The sequence below is a fragment of the Larimichthys crocea genome, chromosome VIII, assembly GCF_000972845.2.
Source record: "Larimichthys crocea isolate SSNF chromosome VIII, L_crocea_2.0, whole genome shotgun sequence".
Lineage (NCBI taxonomy): Eukaryota > Metazoa > Chordata > Actinopteri > Sciaenidae > Larimichthys > Larimichthys crocea.
In genome coordinates this window covers 4,632,092-4,647,889 of record NC_040018.1, presented here as the reverse complement: position 1 = coordinate 4,647,889, position 15,798 = coordinate 4,632,092, and the positions used below count along the sequence as shown (strand labels likewise).

The window sequence follows — 15,798 nt, the reverse complement described above, 5'->3', positions numbered from 1 at the left end:
CGTAAACACAAAAAAAAAAAATCCTGTAGACAACTATCATTCTTGCGCTGGATCAGAGCCAGATTTCTCTCAAACTAATTTCTGCAGTAAATGAATGGAATAGTTTTCTAAAGCAGATAGTCATATGATATTTGAGAGGTCATTTTGAATTAATGTTCTTAAGATTTTTTTTAATCACAGAAACAAGGAACTGAAAACTAAACCCAACAGCGCAATATCATTTACTATTTGGAGAAATACTGAATAAGAGACCATTTTTATGGCCACTGAGGATGTGGGTGTGTTTTCTGCCGCACAACTGCCACCGCTATGAAAAAATTAAGCTCACTCATGGGTAAACTTTCAAATAAATGCTCCATTGTTTCACATATTCAGCCTCCTACACAGTGAACCAAAGCACCCTCACATCATCACGGATTATATTGTTAATTTTCAGTCGGCTTTCGGTTTTATTATTACTCAAGTTCACATATTAACCAGCTTGTGAAAGTGATATGAAAGATTTGAGATGATTTATATATACATATTATTTAGATATCAGCTTTGCTGTACTGAATACCACAATATGACTTATCCAGAGAAAACAAATGGCCCAAAGGCCTCCATCGCCTGCAATTCTACAAGTTTCAGAGGATTTCTGTGCGCAGCAGAGGGGCTTGCCTGTCAGTATATCACACAAGGTTTGTGAAAACTGGGTCAGAATGAGCCAAAAGATTTAAAAGTGGAAAATGTGTACCTATGCTTATTAAAGCATGTCAGGCTCTGGGATTGATTGAACTGCACGGGGTGTCTAACTTGAAGCAAAGAACGTTTATATTTTGAGACTTTTAGATAAAGATTTTTTTCAGCGAGCATTACATCGATTACTTTCAGAGAACAGCAGTGGCTGAGATGTGAGAGATTACAGATGTCAAGACATTTTTAAGCAAATATTCCTCATTCACACATTGCCTCACCGCATGTCTCATGAATAAATTCCTGCTTTATTGTTAGGAAAGGTTAATAAAAAAAAAATTCCATGCTATAGAGGTTGGCAGAACCTCTGATTTTCTTTGAAAAAACGTTGACTTGTACAGTGCGGCAGGCTGGTCGCATGGGGGAAAAGAGTGAGACAACTTCAATGTGTCTTCTTTTACCTTACAGATTCACCCTTGTATCCACCTCCCCCCTCGTCTTTTATCATCAAATTATCCTCATGCAATATTCGAGTGTTCCTATCTTTCCTTTCCCTCATTGTTGTGAGGTGATGTCACCTTGACACGAAGGTGGAAACATCTTGCATTTCCTCCTGCCTGTTTTATCTACGGCCTGACCCGTGGGTCGCGTGAAATTCTCAACGGAGGTGGACTCGCAGCGGAGCGTCTACCTTTATCTAATTATATGACAGCTTCAAGGGAGGGAGAGAGCTGCGGCTCCGCGATCCCTTCATGGTGCCTAATATCCCATTCCTTTTCATACTGGATCTTTTTGTTCAAAGCAGCCCCTTTAATGCTCGCTGCACCATCATCACCCAGGCACTGGGATAGAGGGAAGAAGAGGCGCGAGCGCGAGGCTTCGAGCAAGGGGGGAAAAAAAGCGTGAATAGTTAGCTTCACCGATCGCACCTATTGAAGGAAGTGTCGGGTAGATTGCATCACTTAATATTTAGATCCGACCTAAAGTTTTCCTGTGCAGGGCCCTCAGAGCACCAAATGAAACGAAGGCTCAGGGTGTGTGTGCTTGTCGGGCGTGTGTGTCACAGAGTACTGAAGATGCAAGATTTTGATGTCTTTGATCTTTATCTAAAAGCCCAGTTTGATTTAGATCAGAACCTCAGAATTTGCTCTATGCATGTCATTACCACGGTGAGTAATAATTCATGTTAATGCTACAGAATAGTTCCATGTACACTGAAAAGCCTCTGTCTCAGTGCTGCATATCCGATGAGCAAAGACGTCAGGTATTTGTAGTCGTGTTTACGTCGCAGTATGTTATAAAAATTCATCAGAACTGCTTCATTTGCTTCACTTCTAACTTGCTTTCATGTTCATTCAGTCGTCTTGTATATCATTATAAAAGGTTCACCGACTATCACAGACTCAGTGAACCCACTCACAGAACCAACATCTCACACTTTGTACCATCTTTTAGCCTAAAGTTTGTTCATTCATTGCTCATTCATCCATACATCCTTTTTCTAACACGTATCCGAGGCAGGGTCGCAGCGGCAGCAGCCTAAGTGAGGTAAGTCCAGCCACCACTCTCCCCAGCAACATTTTCCAGCTCTCCCTCGGGGGGGGATACTGAGGCATTTCTAAGCCAGATGAGATCTATAATCTCTCCACTGTGTTCTGGGTCTACCCCAGGGTCTTCTACCAGTTGGACGTGCCTGGAAAGCCTCCAAAGTAAGGCACTCGGGAGGCATCCTGATTAGATCCCTGAAAACACCTCAACTGGCTCCTTCAGACATGAAGAAGTAATGTCTCTCCTCCAAGCTCCCTCTGGATGTCTTTGCTAGCAGGACTAGCCACAGGTTAATAGTAGGTGTTTAAGGCAGCTGCGAGCATTTCGAATGTGAATGCTGCCAAAACCATAATACATTTTTTCAAACTGTGGCAAACTATATATAATATTGGAGCGCAGTCACTGTACAGTAAACGTGCTGTAAATTGTGAGTTGAAGCGGGAGGTCTGGTGTTATATTACGTATAGACACTCTGAACCAGAAGAAGACTTCAGAACAACTACTGTGTATATTGTACTGTACAGCTATTTAAAACAATATAAGATCCAACCAGATATTATTGAAGATCACAGGCCTGCAACACTGACAGCTACTTTCATAGTCAATATTTGATCATTTTTTCAATTCCAAGGTGACTCAAATGTCTTGTTTTGTCCACCACACGAAGATATTCAGTTTATTGCCATGGATGATTAAAGAAGCCAGGAAATATCACTTTGAGAAGCTAAAAAACAAATGTTTTATCTTTAAGAAATCACTCAAAATGATGATTCAATTATCAAAACAGTCGGCATATGATTTAAAAGCTGATAACTAATCAATCAATCAACCCGTGGTTGCAGATCCTGATACAGGTTTGATGGTACCAAATCTGGCAAAGCAAATCATTGTCCCCTAAAACTTGTTTACATTTCTACTTCTGTTAAATAGATATGTTTAATCAGTTAATGAATCAATATATTTGTAAAACAACAGTATCAACCTGCTTCCTGCAGATATGCATTAATCACATTAATTGATCACATTAATCTTATTTCTAGGGGGAAAATAGGCCGAAGCATGAATGAATCCTTTCATGATCATTTTTATTTATCCATTTCTTACAGTTGGTCCTTTCTTTTTTTTTTACTTTAACTTACTCACCTACTTAACCTAAGAAGGTGCCACTTCCCTCCTTTTAAACACAATATAATGGAGCTTGCACAAAAATACATGTCCTTCGCTAAAAACACAGCCGCAAAAGGAGATTATGCGAGGACGGATATTAACCTGCTGCCGCCTCAACGTGCCACAGAGGCAGACAATGTACTCCCAGCGGGAGACAAAAGACTGATATAGACATACGGTATCGAGGTCATGCCTACAACTAGTTCTAGTTCAGCGGAGTGATGCACGAAGCCGGGGTAATTAGTGATACACCAAACTCATAAAACATCAAAGCAAAATCTTGAACCGTTTCAGGGTCGTGTTCTCCTGCACTGCAAGCTGCGTTTGTGAAAACACAAATTGACTGAGGTATACTTTTTAGAAATACTCATTCAACCCATCGCAGACAGCATTATTTACATTTGTTTTGCATTCTGTGCCTCCATATTTATGCTGTGACGAGAATGGTTCTGGTCTGTGAAAAACACAGTTTTTTATAATGAGAAAATTATGTCTTTACAAAATGTGTCTGCGACTTGGACATAATTTAGGTCAGTGGCCTTTTTTTTTATTTTTATAATCTTTAGTGGCAATAGTGTCAGAGAGTGCTGCAGCAGTAACACTATTCAGTCAAATTAGACTTTCACTCGAAAGCCAATATTTCAAAAAGGTCATTCAAAAACACGACACATAGGTGGCTTTCATACACTCGAGGCTTAAATCACATTTATTAATGAGTTTTCTGACACTTTGTCAGAACACACGCTGACGTTCACACGGCTCCTTTTATATCAGTGTATCTGATAATAAGCCTAATTAAAATAATCATCTCCATTACTCTCATACCAACTGCTATAATTCAGTTTAATCTCATAACAAGCAGGTCTACTTTGTCTTCCAGTTTTTCCTCAAAGAACAATGCAATTAAATAAAAACCACTGACAGCTCGCCAACACTTCTTAGATATCTACATACAGTAGTGTACGCTGGAAGTAATTACCATAGTGCTTAACTGTGGAGCAATTACTGTAGTTACACAATTTGCATTATGCACACAGAGACTGAGATATTTACACAACTCTCCAATTACATTTGTAAGTTTTGCTACAATTTAAAAGCAACATTATGTAACATTCCTATCATAATATAACTGACATGTAGCTCCCTGTTCGCCTGTTCTTGCACTACATAACTTTGTGCTCCGGGTGGGATCACTGCAAGTATGCACCGCTGTACAGCACTAAGTCACACACCACCAACACTGATTTTAGTGAAACCGGATCATATTTTATGGAGGAAATATTTGTCCTCCAGCGGCTCTGCCTGAACTCTCTGTGATTTACAGTTTCCTTATGGACAGTAAAGTCAGCTGCTACAAACTATAGCTGCTGTTTGTTAGCCAGGCTGCACAGACTGTGAGCTCAGCTGTTTGTCCCACAGGCGTTTGAGGTTTTCAGGTCCAGGGCAGGGAGGAATCCTGACGGTAAGTGGAGCTAGTGTCATGCCAGAACTGGAGCTGGGCAAGAGGGCAATGTAACCAGACTTGTCAGACTAAGAGTGGGAAGAGGACGTTGACAGAGGAAGCTAAGAAAACAAGGGTGAGAGGTCGAGAGGTCGCTGGACGGGTAAATCTGTCGATGCCGAGCTGGGCTTCTTGTTGTTGGTCTAGTGATATTAGCTGGCTGCGATGTCTTATGTTGCTGTACTTGTTTGGCTGTTAGAAAAGTTACAGACTGAGACAGAGAAAATATAGGAATACATTTTACTGCAAAGTAAACTTGCCTGAAAGTATGCCTTTAGACACATAGGATTCAAAACGAGCACAGAAACTACACAAACTCCAGCTTCTCTCATGTTTACTTCATCTCTGCGGTGTCCTCCTCTCAGAGGTATGAAAGATGAGGCTGCCATCAATCATAGATATAGGACAGGGGGCGGTGAGCCTACACACACAGGAGAGACCATCTTTAACTTTAACCCAATACTGGGAGTCTATGAAATCCATGCTGTTTACCAGCAAAACGCACATATGAGAGGCCTGGTGCAAAAACACATAGTGCATACAGGCTCTCAGACACCTGTACTGTGTGCCAATACAGGCTTTAATCAGTTCAACTGAAACGGAGCAGCACGCCAGTAAATCACAGCGCACAGCTCTGATAAATCACCAAACAAAACGCTTTTTTCTCCTCGCAAAACCACATCATCTATCAGCTAAACTACATTAACGGACACCTTCAAGTCACACACACACACACAGAGAGAGAGTGTGTGACAAACTGTTGCACTGCCCATCAAACCAGCAACAGACATCATCACAAAGTGACTGATCAGAGCCAGCTGTCCTACCTTGAACCAGGTGATGTCTTTAAGTAAGAATCCGTCATGATAGTAAACAACGTCATCTTCATCCTTCCTCAGGCCAAACGTCCAACTAACGTCAGTGTAACGTTTCTTCAACCGTCCTGAAGTTGCCTTCCTCAAAGATTTGCCTTCACCGTCCTCTGTGTTATGTTTTACCTGTCTGTTGTCTGTCACCTGTTCCAACCTGGTCAGTTAGGCCCTCACCTGAAATCGGAAATTGCATGCTGTATTCAAGTACATGTCGTAATTATGAGCAATCCTATCAAAGGGCCACCCAGTCACAGTCCCCCCCCCAACATGACACTGACTTTCACCCCAACACCACCCAGGATCCAACACGTTAGATTAACATCTAATTAACTCTTAATTAACATCTTTTGGATGACTACGTCTTTAAAAAATACCTTACAGAAAATGAATGGATTTAAATATTTTGCATACTCTGAACTTTTGCACACTACCTACTGAACACTTGCAGATTCATACGCAAAACTATACTGCTCTTTTCATTTACATATATGTATATTATATACAGAGATGTATAAAGTACTGGAGTAAAGGAGTGGAGTAGAAGTACAAGTGCTATATCAAAAAACTGACTTGAGTAGAAGTTGAAGTGTTCTTTAAACACCATACTTAAGTAAAAGTACTAAAGTATTCAAAATATTTTGTACTTAAGTATTGCAAGTAGAAGTATGTAAAAAATTGCTACTCAAGTACTAAAAGTAAAAGTACAAGTACAAGTACTGTTGTTTATATTATTTCAAATATTTATTAAGGCACAACTTGTGCACAAGAGTGTTACAATGTTCATGGTCGAGTTCTGTGATTTCCCATGGTCTGTGAATGCGTCTGAATGAATGCGAGAGCGAGGGGGCGGGGGAGCAAGTGAGAGCGCGCGCATGGGTGCGTCAGGTGTATGACGTACGGCGCACGAGCGAGGTTGATGTGTGAGACTGGGACTGTTGTGTTGTTTTTTTGGCGTGGTTACGGCCGACAGTAACCGAGTCCTCGAACCAAACCGTTCAGCAATAAATGCAGTTTGTTCAATAACGCCTCGTAATTCATCACAGTAGTAACGAGTAACGATTCAGCACATGAAAAATGTATCGGAGTAAAAGTATTAAATTCATCAAAAATATGTAGTGCAGTAAAAGTAGAAGTTGGGGAAAAAAATAATACTCCAAAAAAGTACAGATACTGCATTTTAGTACTTAAGTACAGTACTTAAGTGGTTCCACTTCGTTACTATACATCTCTGATTATATATTCATTATATTTACTTTACTAATGTTTGCTATGCATCAAAACACCATGACAAATTTCTTGTGTGTGAAAACCTACTTGGCAATTAACCTGATTTTGATTCTGAGTTATGCCTACAAATACAGTATTAATGCAAATATTCTTTGTGATCCAAGAAAACAGCTCTGCTGTAAATTCTGCCTTTACAAATGTAATAATGTTTATGTATGAATTCTAGTTTGCAGCGGTGCTGAACTGCATTACATTGAAAGGAATAAGGGTCATATTATGAGAGACATAATATGATTGATTTGGCCGACAGACTCATGTCTGTTCTGTGAAAGCTGACTTGCAGTCTTTTACAACAATTATTTCCTGCATGGCATGAAAAGATAGACAGTCCCTTCATCTGGATCTCGTGACACATCGAATCCTTATCCTATATGATGCTTTGATTTTTATGGCTCGCACTTTGTTTGTGTTATATTTTGATTCACTATTCCCTATGACACTGTCTCCAGGAATAAAATAATAAGTTGCTGCACCCAGCTCTTATTTTCTCACCACGTCTCTCGGTTCTGCCATTTTCAGGCTGATAACTGGCGTCTGATCATGGGCATCTATAGGCATAAAGTTACTTAAAAGTAAAGAGTGGCAGGAAGTTAAGGCTGCAGGATGCACCTCAGCAGGATCAACTGTACCATGGTGGACGAAAGGCAGTGGCAGAGGCAGCTTTGAAAACTATTCAATTTATCATCTGGATGAAAGACAAACTGAAAGACACTGACTGGAGGGGCTTCTTCGAGCAGGTAGTGAAGGATGAAGCAGACACTATCTGCAGAGAGAGAGACAGAAAACATCTGAGAGGAAGCTGCTCCCTGAGCCAAGAATACCAATTGTTTATCTTAAGTTGACCCAAGAAAGAAGCACAAATTCCGAGAAACTACTGTAGTGACACCGCTGAGGCAGGCTGGAGATTTTACGGCTGTCTGCAGTATGCACACTTGAGAGCCGGCTGTTCCTGGAGAGATGAGGATGGTAGCGGCAACAATGGAAATGAGAGCCAGCTATGAAAACTTGGAGAAAGAGAGCTGCAGGCAGTCATGACTGCAGATGGTTGACAGCACGACATTCATTTCTTCAGTAGAAAAGTGAGGAGCCATCAAAAACTCAAACGCTGCAGAGTCGTTTTAATGATCCGGACGAGTGATCCTTGGACTGAGCATGTGACTCAGACACAAGCTAGTTGGCCTCCGGGGAATTTCTCTGGTTTTTTGCTTTCTAGGACAGCTGACGTTAAAAAAAAAAACAAAGTCATTATGGAAGAAGATATATTGTAGTTTAATCTGGTGTTTTTCATACTTTTCTACACACTGACTGTACGATGGTAGAACTTAGTTGAATGTGCTCAGGTCAGTGCAGCCTTCAGAGAGCACAATTCTCCACTGTTCTTTGCTTCGGTTACTATTTTTAGCTCTCCAGACGGACGTTGTGTGGCTGTGCCTCTGACAGGAATGAGGCCATCTGAATACAAGGAAAGAACCTGTGCCAACTGAGTCTCACCCCCTCTGCATATTCACTGTCCAAAACGTAACATCTGGGACGTTTCCCTGTCAGCCTGATTTCCACACTCACTGTAATGCCCCACTTTAATCAAATGATTTGCTCATCTATCTGTCCCTGTGAACCATTATTTGAAAGGCCAAGTGACAAATTAGGGGATTGCCAGTCGGGGTATGGTACATGACAGAGATTTGGCTGAAGTCTATGTGTCATACTTTGAAAATGAATTGAACGCCGTTGTAACAATTGAAGTTTTGATGGATAGATGCATTACCGTGCATGTGTGTGTGTCTGTGTTGTGGGCCTGCAGTGATCCACAATCAGGTAGGAATTGTCAACCACTGACGCATTTGTCCTCTGCTACTTTTGTGCCTAGCAGTGTGCACAATGGGCTGCATCATATTCCACTCTTCTTCTCTGTTCATACGGTGGTCATTTGTTCCGTCAGCTGTTAAATCATCGTCTATTCCATAGCATTTATCCACAGCTAAGTCTCACTGAGAGTGCTGAGTCCTTAGAACACGTGTTAGGACAAAGCACAGATTTGATTCCAGCATGCATCACATCAGCTCCACAGGTCCTATCTAGAGTCGGTGTTTAGTTTGTCCATTCTGGGCTACTGTAGAAACAAAGTAACAAAAACATATAATTTCCTATTTTCAGGTGACTATACACTGAAAGTATAGTTATGCATATGATATTTTTACTCCATTTCTGCCATATTCTGTAAAGAGAACCACCAAAATCTCACACACTGTACATTTAAGCTGTCGCTTTCCAATATAAGAAGGAAGATTAAAGAGATTAAAAAGGTCAAATATATATATAAAATACAAAAGATTTTAAAAAAATCAGAAATTCATGAGAGAGGTATCAATCATCCCATCTAACTCTTGGCAAGAAAGTGAGTAAGAATATTTCCCAAAATGTCAAACTAATTCTCAAGTGTAGTTTAGGCATAATATTAGACTGAGGTGTCCAGATACAGAAAATAAAATACTCCACATCATATTTTTGTAATGCACATTATCAAAAGTTCATATATTTCTTGACTCTACAAAGTGGTAATCCACTTAAACTCATTTATTGCCAAAAACCACTTGCAAAATTTGAAATTTTGATTTGGCTACACGATTATTTTAATGTCAACAAACAAAGAGTTAACATGTGTGCCTGCCATGTGCCTTATGTTGTGTGTCAAAGGAAACGATTGCTTTGCTCAGACACACTGTATAAAATCAGACTTATCAGGTACATTTGTTTTCTGTTATAAGAACAGATCATTACTGGCAAGAGTGGAATTAATACTTATAAGCTTCGCAATGTATTCAACTTGAGACCTTGAAGATGGTTTTCATCATTTGTCTAATCTGCTGTATTTGTATTATTTCAAATAACTCGATTATAACTTTATTGCACTGGTTTTAATCATGAAGAAAAAAAGTTAGTTGCAGAGTTTAAGGTACATCAATACTGTTTTAAATCTTTTAATAAATCTTGATGATCTCTCCAATATAATTGTCTCTGGAGTGGCAATGATTCTGATGTTATTGAATACAGGTTTAGCTGCAGAAATATTTAACTCCTGAGACACTTTCCATCCCAGAAGGAAAAAGATGAGTTTCTCACTGACTATTCACAGTCCAACGTGTGCCAAGTTAGTAGCAATTTTCTACCGAGAAGCTGTAAACCCATGATTAGCTCCAGTACTGTAAGTATTTTATGGTCCTGTGGCTTTTTGGTTGCATGTACAGTACTTGGCAAGTTAAAAATGAAAAGCAGCCGAACCGACTGTCAGAGTAAATTTATTCAACTCATTTTCATGGCTGTTTTGCTGAAAGTTCAGCTGCTGTACATTTGCATTTGTAGTTCCAACAAATTACACTTTATTTACAGAGTATCTGTGCTAAAATTCATGTTTGGTTAGCTGTTGTGGTTGTTTGACCAGTTTGATTTTATGCCTTAAACTAGATAAGTTTAACTGACCTTAGGTATGTCAAATTTCAACAAGCATGGATGTTTGTTTTTTTAACCATTAATCATCAAAAGTTTTCCAAGAGTCTGTTTAAACTCTTTGTCCAGAGTTATGCAGTCATACTGTACAGCCAGCGCCGGTCCTGGCCACATTTGCGCCCTGGGCGAACACCCCCCCGAGGCGAACACTTTCTCGTGCGCCTTCACGGCTGCCCGTGCGCCCCTGGATGCGCCGTGCGCCCCTGGATGTGCCCCCATCAGTCTGTCCGCCGCCCGGGCGCTCGTGCGCCCCCCACGGAGAATGCGCCCTGGGCGGCCGCCCACATTGCCCATAGCTAAGACCGGCCCTGTGTACAGCGTATGTGATGACAGCTGAGTCAGCCTTAGGCTGAAGTCAAATCAGTGAGAGATGTAATGCCTAATATAATGGCAAATGAGGATTGATGCTTTAATTGCAAAATAATATTAACCTCCAGAATACTGAAAGGTAACAGAAATATTAAAATATCCATTAGGGGGAATTCGGTTGGAAAATTAAGGCATGGATTTTTTATTTTTTATTTTTTTCCTCAGGATACAGCGGAGACCAGTGACTCAATGTTTTGCAGGAACCAATTTTAGCTCATGAAGTTGGACATAGTGTAATCTACACCCCAAGAAAAATCACCTGATAGCGAGCACCTAAAAGCAGTCCATCTAAAAAAAGGGAACAGCAAGCTGATAGTCCCCTATCAAAAGCATAGCAGTGGCCATAATAATAGGTTTCCAGGTCTAATCTGACAGTTGGGCAGTCACTGCACGCTGACAGTTGTATCCGAGCAGCATGCGACTGTATGAAATTTGGCTTGGAAGCCTTTTACCATTAATACCCAAACAGCTTATAATACCAATTCACTGATGTGACCCTGCCACCCTTCTGCTCTTAGTAAGACACAAACCTGTCTCATTTAGCACTCCATCATGCTCCTGCTACTTTTCTTCCAACACGACGTTTGACCTTCGTCACCGTCTTGTCATTATCCTGTCAGCAGGCTGCTGACTGCCTCTGTGCTAGGTTAAATAAATTATAAATTGTAGGCAGGGGTTGCAGGGTGAACATCAGCAGATGATATCGGGTTGGTGAATAGATTGACTCTTGTTTGCGATGCACGTCTACCTTCTTAAGGGATGTTTATGATGCCTTTCAGCAGGAAATAAGTGGTGCCTCACTTCGGTGTTTTGTTGATAATTAAATCAGATAATGTGCTTTGTTTCCAGAGAAACCAACTGGATGAAACAACTGTAAATGGATGACCTTGTATTTATATAGTGCCTCTCTGCCTAACTGCTCATCAGGAGCACTTCCTAGCCATCTACACACTGGGAGCCAAGGACACTTTGATTGGACTGGGGGAGCCGGGAAGCAAACAAGCAACTCTCCTTACTGCGTATTCTCTAACTAGACAACTAAACTACCATGTGAGCCACGGCATGTCATCGCAAAATGTTCCATTCATCATAAAATGTTCTTCAAAATGTTTTTCCAGTCTGACATTTTGTGAGATTCTGGGTTTTTTATTGAAGCTATTAGGACCCCTGAGGGTGTCCGTCATGCCCGGATGCTACAACAAATTCCCCACTGAAGCTTTCCAACAACACAGCAGCAGACCAACAAAGTAGAAGAGTTCACGCTTCACTCACAATCTTTTTGTTTTATTAATAAATCATTTGGACGTATCTTGCTAATGGTGTGGCCCTTTCTAGTGAACTAACATTTGTTTCTCCCTGTTCCTCAACTGTCTTCTGTCTGCTTGCTTACCCCAAAAGTAGGAGTAGTTAATTGGTCTACACTTCTAAAAAGTTGCACCTCTCTCAGAATATACAGCAGTATAAGTTTTGTTTTGTCTTTGTATGCAAATATGGCTACTTCTTTTGCTTCGTTGGAACTAACGTTGCTGTCAAACGGAGTGTCTTTGGATTCAAGATAGTTACGAGATAGGTTTTAATAAAATCCTTGAACCTTAATTGGATTGCTCAAAAGTGGCTGTGTCATAGCAACTACAGAGTGATGCAGTGCTGTTACAGAGGTCTGTTGGGGTGCTGTTCATTATGCTAACCTCTCTCCTCGTTTACCTCGCTTCCTTTCCTTGCGTCTTAGCTCCTCCCAGCGAAGACGCGACATGGAGACAAGCAAGGACAAAGGAGACAAAGCTGCCAAATGAGAAATCCAACAATCACCAACTCTGATTTCTGTCCATATAAATCAACAACTCACCAAATTAGCTGTGAAAATATTCTGGTAAAATAACTGTGTTTGTCAGAGGAGCTTGGTCTGCTCAGTTTAGAGGGAGCGTATCATTTAATAATATTGTTCATCGCATTGCATTCACTTAGTTGCATTGTCATCTGCACAATAATACACCGCATAGCTGTGTCTGATTGCGCTGTGTTGATTGTATTGTAAATAAAGGACAAGGAAGCTGCTGCTTTGTGCGATGCCACAACACCTGCAATTAAATGATCCTACATACTCTAAAGGCACATTGTATTGCATCTCGCCATGTAACTATGTTCTATTATGTTACCTGTAAATCTGTACATGCCACCACAGAGTAAGTGCTAAGTAAATAATCTGTGTGAATGAGGACTGATTGAATAACGCTTAGGACAAGCTTGTAGCCAATTATCCCAGCCTTGTGTGCTATTTTTACCTCACGTCCACAACCACTTGATAGAAAGCTTCCATGTAGTTTACTCCTGTGTTTCCTCGCTCCTTCTGAAGCCCCCTCTCTCCTTATCTCCTTATGGTGCATTTAAGGGTTTGAAAGATTCTCCATGATGGCGGAGGGGGAATGATTTCCAGGTCACAGGGGGGGAGAGGACGTGAGGAGGCATTAGTTGGTGTAATGAAAAGCACCCACGGCGGTCTCCTCTCACTCCTCTCTTGCCCACATTGTTAAATTTGCCAACTAAAATCCAATCCATGATATTGCTTTGCTAATTACTTCAACCCACAAGCTAATAGTCAATAGAGCCCATTCAAAGCGGATATTTTGGCATCCCATAGCTGCCTTCATTCAGGTGAGTTAGTTCCAGGCTTGAGCATACTGGCTCACTGAGGGGATTTTATTATAAAAACACACTTTATTAAATATATTTGGCATACACCAAGAGATAAGTGAACAATAAACTCAGTGACAAAGGATAAAACTTAACCATGCTGTATTGGATATATTTAATAAATGTACTTATTGAATGCAGGCCAGTGCAGGATTATACAAGTAACAGTGTAAGCTCTTGAGAAGGAGAACAACAGCAAACAAACAAAACAAAAAAAAACACTGAAATAAATAAATAAAAGACGACAAGACAAAAGAAGCCTGAGAGTGAATAGGATCCCTACCAGTGTACCAGTACATTTAGAAACTAATCTGGGAACCAAATCAAATATACACCACCACCACTGGTGCAACCTTAACCACCTTTATATCAATGCCAGCGAGACAAAGGAGATGGACTTCAGGAGGAGGACGCCTCAGACCACACAGGTGATATTAAAATGGTGGGAGCATACAAACAACCTGCATGTCAACAATAAATTGGACTAGCCAAACAACAACACAGACTTCCTGTGCAAAAAGAGTCAGAGTTGTCTCCACTTGCTGAGGAGACTGAGGTCCTTTAGAGTGTGCAGGGCTCTGTTAAAAACTTTCTGTGACACTGTGACATCTGCAATCTTCTATGCAGTCGTTTCTGGGAGGTGGAAGACTCAACAAACTGGTCAAGAGGGCCAGCTCTGTCCTGGATTGCCCACTAGACTCTAGCGAAGCTGACATCCATCATGAGCAACTCCTCTCACCTCCTGCATGAGACTGTGGAGGCCTTAAACAGCTGCTTCAGCAACACACTGCTACTCCCACCATGTAAGAAGGAAGTCTACCACAGGTCCTTCATTCCAACAGCTGTCAGACTCTTTAACACCAGCACGACTTCATGACTCTCTTCTATATATTTCTTATTTATGGGTATTTTCTTATCCACCTTGTGTATATGAGCTGCTGTGACAAGTGAGGTGTGGGCTCATTAAAGTCTGACAAGTAGACCATATCCAAAACTATACACACTATAAACTCCTCGACAGGACAACTTCTTTCCTATTTCACACCACGTTGTGCTACTTTAAAATTGTTTTTAGCAGTCATTTTTTCTGAAAGATATTGGCTTTGCAGTACATTTTATTTAAAAAAGAACTTCTATAAATATAAATATTTGGCCCAACAGAATAATTGTATTAACTATCTGAGGACAATGCTCTCCATCCAGAACCCCCAGCTGCTGTATTTAATGGTCAGTCAGTGTGACCCTGACCTCTTCACTTCAGCAGTGAAGAGACTGCAAACCACTTGAAACAGTCTACAGACCTGTTGGCCTTCCATGTGAGGAGTGACATAGCCCCAAGCATCAGCTTTTCTTCTTCTTGGAACAACTATATACTGCTCTCTGCTCCAATGTCATCTTTGCAAGCTTAATGGTCACACGTTGAACTTTGAGCTTGTTTGCAGCTAACCTTTCAAAGCGACAGCTCAGCGTCACAACTGTCACTGTCACAATGTTTAGTCACTGGACCGTACAAGTTTAAAGGGGGTCATTTTTGTGATGACGCACAGTGCTTGATGGAGATTTATGCCTGCAAGAATGGCATGTTCGTCGGGCTCTCTAAGGACTTTTTTTTTTTTTTTTTTTAATCCTGCCTGCACCTGTTTGGAATTAGTAAGTCACCTTGAACTTAAGTGTGCCAAAATGGGAGGAGAGGCACAGGCAGGTGATTCAGTATAGTGATCAAAAAGGTACCAAATATTATCACGCTGCACTTTATCACCCTGTTAGTTCGAAGAACATCAAAAGCACAAGCCACAGTCGTGTTCTGTGCCTTTTCCAAGAGATTTGCACAAGAACACATCCCTAACTTAATGGCTCTTTTTTGTTTTTTGTTTTTTGTAGACATGTCGTCAAAGTGACTTTGACAATGATTTCTCGAGCAGGAAAGAAAGTGATTCGGAACATCAGCCTGTATAATGACACACATGCAGCAGGCATTAAAAAACGAAACTGATCATAAGCAAGACCTGAAAAAACACGTACAGGCACAGGACCACCCACACACATGCACTCACAGGATAATGGTCTACAGCGCTGCGTTCCATTGCCTCTGTAGTTATTCAAGAGAGACAAGCATTAGTAGAAAACTATGTGACAGATTTGACAGTGGCATTTCTGTCTCTTGTTATTTTTATTTTATTTCTA

The 15,798-nt window shown here is 40.8% G+C and overlaps 1 long non-coding RNA gene across 1 annotated transcript in view; it reads right to left on the bottom strand.

Annotated features, from left to right (window-relative positions):
• The window catches only part of LOC113746310 (uncharacterized), a 67,548-nt gene extending 61,612 nt beyond the window's left edge, over nt 1-5,936 (bottom strand). The window contains exon 1 of the long non-coding RNA XR_003462739.1: nt 5,719-5,936. This is a non-coding gene — a long non-coding RNA (uncharacterized LOC113746310). The remainder of the gene's footprint in view (nt 1-5,718) is intronic.
• Between the last annotated feature and the right edge of the window lie 9,862 nt (nt 5,937-15,798).